Raw genomic sequence first — 8098 nt, 5'->3', positions numbered from 1 at the left:
TTCATCTACAACCTTTATTTGTACCAAGGGTCATTTTGAATTGGGTCCATAGAGTGGTACTAGCTGAGTTTCAAGCTTCCTATGTAAATAAACTATGTAAACTGTTTGTTAATGGACTAATGGACTTGATTACAGAGTCTCCAGCTGGGCTCCTAAGGGAGCCTTCTGGGACAAAATGACAAGCAAACAGAAGTTGTAGTTAGTGTGACAAATTTCATTTTACTTTTCCTCTCTTTCAACTGCTGTATTGTGGTCCTTTGTCCCATTAAACCAATTGAATATATCCTACCATTGCCCTTATGGGTCTTTATGTTGTTTTTTCTTTGGCACTTTATCCTTCAGCAATGATCTACTTCTAAATGTGTAGCTTTTTCTAGAAAAGAAACTTGTAACTGGATCTTTAACACCAAAAGCACTCTTTAGCATGATTCTTTTGTGATTTTTATGCGGGATCGTTGTCAACAGTACAACCTCCTTTGACATGTTACAAGAACCAGTTCAAAGGCTTTCAGGGCATGTTTGAAGAGTAGTTGTAAACCGTATCAAGTACAAAAGAGATAGCTGTCTTATAAATATTGCATATAGACACACAAGTGTCTGAATTAAAGTGTACATGTGTTGGTAATGGTGGAAGGAAGATATAAAGAGGGTTTGGTGTCAAGGGACCTTTATATTTCTCTCCTATGACCCTGGTATTCAAAACTTTTCTACCCCATTTCTTTTTTCATGCCAATATTTTTTTACAGTGTAAACTGGAGACAAGAAAAGATTTGCTGTTTGTTTCTGGTAGCGATCAGGTGTTTTTCAGATGACACCTGGTGGACAAAAAATAGACATGCAGCTGGAAATAATAACTAGCAAATGCAAGTGTTTTTCATCCCTTCAATCAGTGGGACAGTGACCTGCTCTTACACCCATTTTAGCACTGGAGAACTGTTTGTTCTGTTTTCACAGGAAGTCACAACAGTGCAGTGCTTCCACACTAGCCATTCTGTTTCAGGGTCACAGGCTGACTCTACATCCACTTCATTCAAGTAGATTATTAGCACAGTTCTTCAGAGCAAATACATACTACCCAAGGATCTATAATATTTATTTGCACCTGTTCAAGTTTTTGATTATCTTAACTGATGCTTTGAATGAGTTCATCCTGTCCATGAGCCAATGAGGATTAGTCCTTGTGGCCTCACACTTGTAAGAAGGTAGAGTGACATCAGCCTGCCTCTAAGGTGCTATGGGCCTGGAAACCTAAGCAATCCCACAATGAGGACTTTCCCATATGGGTTGTAGTGCTCAGGGAGATAACCAACACAGCTTCATTCTTTTCATTAATGTACTGTCCTTTTTTAAAAATAAATTTCAGTTTTTCTTTAAGTTGGGCTAAAGATATCCTTAATTTCTGCTTGTTTTCTAGCTACCCCAATGGTTTCACTCTAGAAATCAGACAAAGGATTAGGTCCGTGTTTTGGTCAAGTGGAAAGGCATCCAGTGAGCCTTTTGGCCTATTAGAGGGAGTTATGTTATCTTGTTCTCTCCCATGTAATGCAGTGGGGTCACAAAGAGATATATATATCACACCTTGGGCCTGTGAAAACAATGGGTGGGTACTAGTGTATCATGGCAAGTGAAGTAGCTTACTTAGGGTGTAAGCGATGGGTAATCCTTTTCCTTTCTTTTGGTTTCAGGACATCAGAAGTGTGGGAGATATTACTTAGGCAATCCTATGATACCTGTGGCATCCCCATGAAGTAAGTATATTGCAGAGTAGATGCTATCAGCACTCTGATTTATGTTTGTGTTTTCCAAGTTATATTTAAAAATGCACCTGTTTTAATGTTAAACTGTATTTTTCATCATAGTTCTATTTTTTCATCTATATTTCTTTACTGCATGGGGATTCTGGGATCTGCTCTTGAGGATGGGATAGGCAAAACTGAGACTCATTGGGCATGTCTACATGTGCAATGAATTTTGAAGCAATAAACTCTGGTGCATACTGTGCCAGAGTTAATTATTCCTGGGTATCGTGTTTGAATGTGTGCCCAGGATTGCAGCACGTTGAGCCAGGTCAGAGCAGCCCCAGCTGGCAGAGGACCCAGGGGGCCAGCCTTCCAGCCCAAGGCTGCTCTGACGTGGCTAAATGTGTTACAGAGGGGCTGGCTGGGGCGTGTGGATGCTCCAGTGTCAGGCTAGCCAGCAGGCAGTTCCTGCACTGAAGCACTCTCATGCCCCAGCCAGCCCTATAGCATCTATATGTGCATTGCTGCGCACTAAAAATCTCTGCCACAGGATAGTACTTGTATTTATAAGTACTAACTGGTAATAGTGTTTATTAATTTATTGTGGCCTAATAGGTTTGCATGAGTAGAAGCTGAAATGTTTACTGCGGAGCTAATTAGGTAGCTCTGCAGTAAACATCTCATGTAGAGCTGTCCACTAAGTATCACCTTAGGGCAGGGGCAGGCAAAGTCCAGCCTGCGGGCTGGATCTGACCCGCAGTGGACACCAATTTCCAGCAACTCCTACCTGCCTGGCTGGGGCCAGTTTCCTTGGAGATCCCAGCAGCAACCACGCTATCATGATAGCATGGGACTAGGGTTTCTGTGGAGACTGACCATAGCAGTGTTGGCAGGGCATGCAGCAGGGCGGGGACCTGCTCTGGGGCCAGGCTGGAATCTTGCAATGGTGATAGCGTGGTCTGGAGTCACGGCAGAGCCGCGACCCCCCTGTGATTGTCTTATATACGGTGGTGGTTGTTCTACCACCACCACTGCCTATGGTGGTAATGCTTACCCCACCGCCCCCTGAGGCCCTCAACCACACAAATCCCAGCACCTACCCACATTACAACAGGTGCAGCAGCAGGTACAGCACGTGGTAAGTTTGCCATTGAGGGGGTGTGCCTTGGCACGTGTTAACATATTAATATTTTGGGGTAACTTGAGTCTTTCTTATAATTGCCTTTCAGAAAACCCATGCACAGTGGAGGTATCTTCCCAGACTCCACCCCTGGGCTATGCTGCATCCTGAGCAATTGTCAGCAGTCGCTCAGAGTCAAGGATGATGTCTGTCAGGTTTGATGGGTCCTCAGGTGACTGAGGAGCCCGATTCTAGATATACACATTTTTCGGCAATGGGGGCATGTTGTTGCGCAGGGGAGTGGGATTCGCAGCCTCAGATGGGTCTCATTCTCCTTCCTCTGCCATCACCGTTCCACCTCAGTATCGACTCTGGCCTTGAAGTAGTGTGCGCCTTGGTGGACCAGGTGGTGCCACACCAAACGGTCAGCAGCTTGCTCCTCCCAGCCATTGGTGTCAATCTCTCCATGCTTGAGGGTGACCTTGAATGTGTCTTTGTACTGTTTCCTTTGAGCATTGGTCAATGGAGAGCTGGGAAAAGAGAATTTGGCGAGGGAGGTGGTTCTCGGACATCTGGATGCAGCAGCCCATCCATCAGAGTTGATTTCTCAAGAGCAAGGCTTTGATGCTGGTGGATGCCGCTTCACAGAGGACGTTCGCACTCATCTGGCGGTCCTCCCGTTTGATCCCCAGGATTTAATGCAAGCACTGCTGGTAAAAGCTCTCGAGGGTGTTAATGTGGCATCGGCAGATGGTCCAGGTTTCACTGCAGTCAGCACGACAGCCTTGTAAATCAGAACCTTCATTGACTTCCAAAGGTCTCTATTATCGAAGACATGTTGTTGCAGCTTGAAGAAGGTGGCATTGGCACAGCTGACCCAGAGCTGGACTTCTTCATTGATGGTAGCCAGTTGAGAGATGTGACTGCCAAGATACGGAAAGTGCTCCATGTACTCCAGAACCTCCCCGTCTACGTAGTGAGGGATCTTCAGCTGACCTGGGAAGGGTTGATTATATATAGGAATCGACAGACATCATGCTTAGAGAAATCTCCCATGGGAGATTTTGTAGCCTGTAGGGGGAAGGCAAAAAAGTGGTTTTGGGAAGATGGGCAAAACCCGTTGTCTTTCTTCCCCTGAAGGACTATTGGAGAATTAGAAATAAACGAAAATTGAAGATAGAAGATGATAGATAATAGAAATAGAAAAGGATGATAGAAGAGAATAGAAATAGAAAAAATAGGGTAATGAATAGTAGAAATAGAAGATCCCATTGTCCAGCTGGCCCCATCCAGTTGGGGAAAAGTTTATTTATGTTGGCTGTTTTTTATTTTTATTTTTTTAAGCAAGAAACAAAAAATAGTATGTTTTATGTTTGCATATTATGTAAATAAAGGTTTATAGTAAGTAAAGGTTTTAATTTATAAAGTTCCTTCTGGATGTGGGGCTCCATGAGGGCAGCTACAGCTTCAGGGAGCAGGGGTATGTTTGGGGAATTAGGGGACTACTGGTTTGCCAGCACCCCTTGCTGCAGGTAAGTACCAAAGAGATCAGCAGGGTAGATTATATGTGGCTCCCCCTGCTGTAATTTATTGTGATTTGCACACTGAGCTTAATTTGATTTAAAGAATGTCATCTGTAAACAAAGATGTAGCAAATCATTTCAGTTTTAATACACCTATTTAATTTAGTGAGGATTAAAGAATGTCACATGTACAAGTGCCCCTAGGCACTAACCACTGAAACAATCTTGGCCCTACAGCAGTTGCAGAGTGATATGAATACTTTTGTATCATTGCAAACAGTAATATGTGGATGTAAAGTGTGCCAGACTGATATCAACAGTGCCAAACAGCTCTTCTATGGATAGCACATACTGGTTTTCAGTACTACTTCTGCTACAATAGCTGCCATTTCAAGAGCTCAGCTTTGTTAAAGCTCTTTCTTTTTTTTAATGGTCTCTGCACTAGAACACTACGTCATCTACAAACGTGTTTTTAATAAAGTACTGTCTCACCCTCCTGGCCAGCACAAATATATTAGCAGACACCATTTTTAGAATCTCTGGACGAGATCCAGGTTTTTGTCAGAACTGCACACAACACAAGTCTGGAGAGTTCAATATGGCACAGAGCTAATTTTTTTATTCCTTCAATCTGCTATATCCAGAGCTCATCCCTGGCATAATAGAGAAAAGCATTAAATTTTTCAGAAATGCCAGGCATTCATTGCTCCTCTTAACTCGAATGCAAGATAGAAATACTTGGTACGTCTAAAAATCAGACACAGTGTACTACGCGGCATACCCAAAAATCAGTAGCCATTTCTGAAAATGTTAATCACACTATCCTCTCATTGGCAAAGTCCCTTCTCTCCCATACCAAAATCCCCCAGCATTAAAAAAGAAGGCATATTAAATGTAAAACTGATGAATGCAATAGCACCTACTGTGCATGTTAAATAAAATGAGGGGTAGTAAATGGGACACATTATCAGGTAGGTGCCTTTACTTAGATATTTGGCCTTCAGTGATAACAAAGCCCTTACTAAGGATAAACTCTCAGGCAAATCAACACTTTGTATAGGGCTTGTAACACAAAACTAAACTAGGAGGTGAGTAAGTATGTTAGGATTTAGTTTTATGTGATTAACTTGTTGTAGTTAATGAAAAACCTGAAGATACAATCTTAGCTAGAAAGAATTTTAACCGAGCTCCTTTGACTCATCAAACTAGTATTCTGTAGTGGAAGCAGATTCAGCAGTTTGTGACTTGTATGTAATGACCACTTTACAGTGCAGATGCTGGGAACACTGAGAGGCTAGGCTTTGTCTAACCCAGATGCCAGAAATACCTATTATGCAATTACTCTGGTATCTCTGACAAAGTGCAATGAGAAATGATGCAAAGAATTCTGGGCCATATGTGTGGAATGTGCTTTACAAATATCATATATGGATTTGCCATAATGAAGTTAGCCGGCACAACTGAATTATAGATAGCTTTACTCAAGAGTATCATTCAGATATTGGAGCAAAACTGCTTATTGAAGACTGATGTTTTGAGTACGTCACTGCCTAAACAGCTAAATTGCTAAATCCAGTAAAAGAAAGCTCAATATGGCTTATAAACTGCAAATAGTTGAAGCAAAAGCAAATACAAGCAAGTACTATCTGGAGGAACTTGTCTCTACCAGAGTAGTACAGCATTAAGACAAAGAAAACTTGGAAATATTTCGGTGGAAAGAATAAATATATTTTTTCAGGGCACTGCAGGTAGTAATCTGTGAGAACAATCCTCCTTAATTTTCACTGATGACTATTTTCAGGTTTTGAAACATTTCCCACTACTAGTTAATTTCTATTCAGGGCTGGCTACATAGAAATCACTAACACAAAGAAATCAAATGTAATTGCAGTCATAAAAACAAAAAGGAAAAATACAGCAGGAAAGTACTCTTAAAAACATCAATTAGGCAATAAAATGTCTTCAGCACAGGCCGTTTGGTTAGCATCTGGGAATGCTTTTGTGTGCTGCAGCTGGGAACAGCACCATTTTATGAAGCCTTTTTAGCTAGCAAAACCACTATTTGAATAGATTATTTCTGTTTGGCAGAAAATGTAGTTGACAGCTCAAGTTTAATTGGAACGTGAGTAAAAGAAAAAACCAATAAGATCTTGGGAGTTCTTGAAAATGCACTGAAAAATTAAAAACTTTTTATTTCATATTTGCAGTATAATGAAGAATGTCCTTTGGCCTTCCTGCATCAAAGAATCAGTAGGAAAATCTAAATTTAAAAAAATGAATAGGGTGCGAGTCAACAGCTAACATCTCTCCACTTTTTGGAGCATTAGTTAGATAGGTATCTTTGCCTCTACATCCTCTGCAAAACCAAGAGACAGAACCAAATTAGTTGCACGTAATGTTTTCCCCAACTAACTTAAGCCACAGACTTTACAGAAGGGGGTGAAGTCATAGAGGGTGGGTGGGTTAGAGGGAGGTGGTAACTGTACTGTAATCTCTGACAAGCACCACTCGCTCCTTCTGTATTTCAGCATTCTCTATAGGGCAACATTCTAGCTCAGCTACAGCCCTGGTCAAACTCCCCTGGCTGTACATTCACCAGTATTTAGATCTCAACAGATGTTTAACTTGTTCAGTCCGGGCACTGCTATTGGCTTCTAGCCTTTAGAAACACTCCTGAGGTACAGATATGCCATCCAGTTTGCTTTTCTGGGACCCAACTACCTTGAACCTGAGATTAATGCTGGCTCCCCCATGCATCCAATAGCTTAAGCACAATCCTCCTAGAGCTCCAAGCTTGTAGTCACTCTAATTTGGGTTTACCCTTTCATGGGGCACAACAGCTAATAGCCTTTTCATGGGGTTTTCAATGCAGTCACAATCTACTTTAGACGGAACAAGGGATACCACGCAGATCTAACATCAAATAAACCCTGAACTCAGAACTTCTCTCCGTCCTCATTGCTGCTAAGCGTTCTTCAGGATTTGAGTTGCTGTCCTTGCAGGGGTCTGGACTCCACGCCTAGGTCAGATTTCTCCTCCAGACCACAGAACCTTTCAGGTTCGGCCACGGACCTGACACGGGCACCAGGCTGACACGAATACCAGTCTATACGAGTGTATGAAATTCACTACTAACATGTAAGCCCGTGGCAAGCCGGAAGTGCTGCTGCAACATTAGATCATCCTTTATTAAACTGTGGTACTTTTAACAGAGTGCTGGAGCCACCAGATAAACTGGGTAGAAAGAAGACCTTGCTGGGAAAGGGATGCAGGGCTGCCTGGGATCTCCTGGCCCATCTAGCCCAGTCTCCTGCATTTGCAGGCTACTGTTTGTCCAAGACAGGTTCTGAACCAGAGACCAGGGGGAGCCTTTTAACTGATGTCACCGTGCTGGGGAGCAGGCCCAGGAAGGGCCGGTTGTAGCAGGGTGGGCACCAGGACGGCAGGGTCTTGACTCAGGACCAGCAGCTCAAACAGCAACTGCAGCCCCTGAGGGAACTGAACCCTCGGCCCCGCAACGGGGCGCATGGCGGGGTGTCACCCTGCCATCGCAGAAGGCTGCCCGTGCCAGGTGGGACGCCCCACGCAGCGCTCAGCCCAGCCCGAGGCGCTTCACAGGCAGCAGCGCGCACGCGCAGACACTCCCGCCTGTGCACCGCGCCGCCACCAACACTCTGGGGGCGTGGTCCCCTGGCTCCGCCCCTAGGCCACACTTG

The 8098-nt window shown here is 43.5% G+C and overlaps 1 protein-coding gene across 1 annotated transcript in view; it reads left to right on the top strand.

The window, feature by feature from the left end:
• The first annotated feature begins 3332 nt into the window (after nt 1–3332).
• The window catches only part of CCDC112 (coiled-coil domain containing 112), a 55116-nt gene continuing 50350 nt past the window's right edge, over nt 3333–8098 (top strand). The window contains exon 1 of the mRNA XM_019516979.1: nt 3333–3783. The gene's annotated coding sequence lies outside the window, so the exon portion shown is untranslated. The remainder of the gene's footprint in view (nt 3784–8098) is intronic.

This window comes from Gavialis gangeticus, unplaced genomic scaffold (genome assembly GCF_001723915.1).
Source record: "Gavialis gangeticus isolate Ggan-Ray unplaced genomic scaffold, GavGan_comp1, whole genome shotgun sequence".
NCBI classification, from domain to species: domain Eukaryota; kingdom Metazoa; phylum Chordata; order Crocodylia; family Gavialidae; genus Gavialis; species Gavialis gangeticus.
Note: the sequence above shows the minus strand (reverse complement) of the source record. Positions and strands in the feature narration are given on the sequence as shown.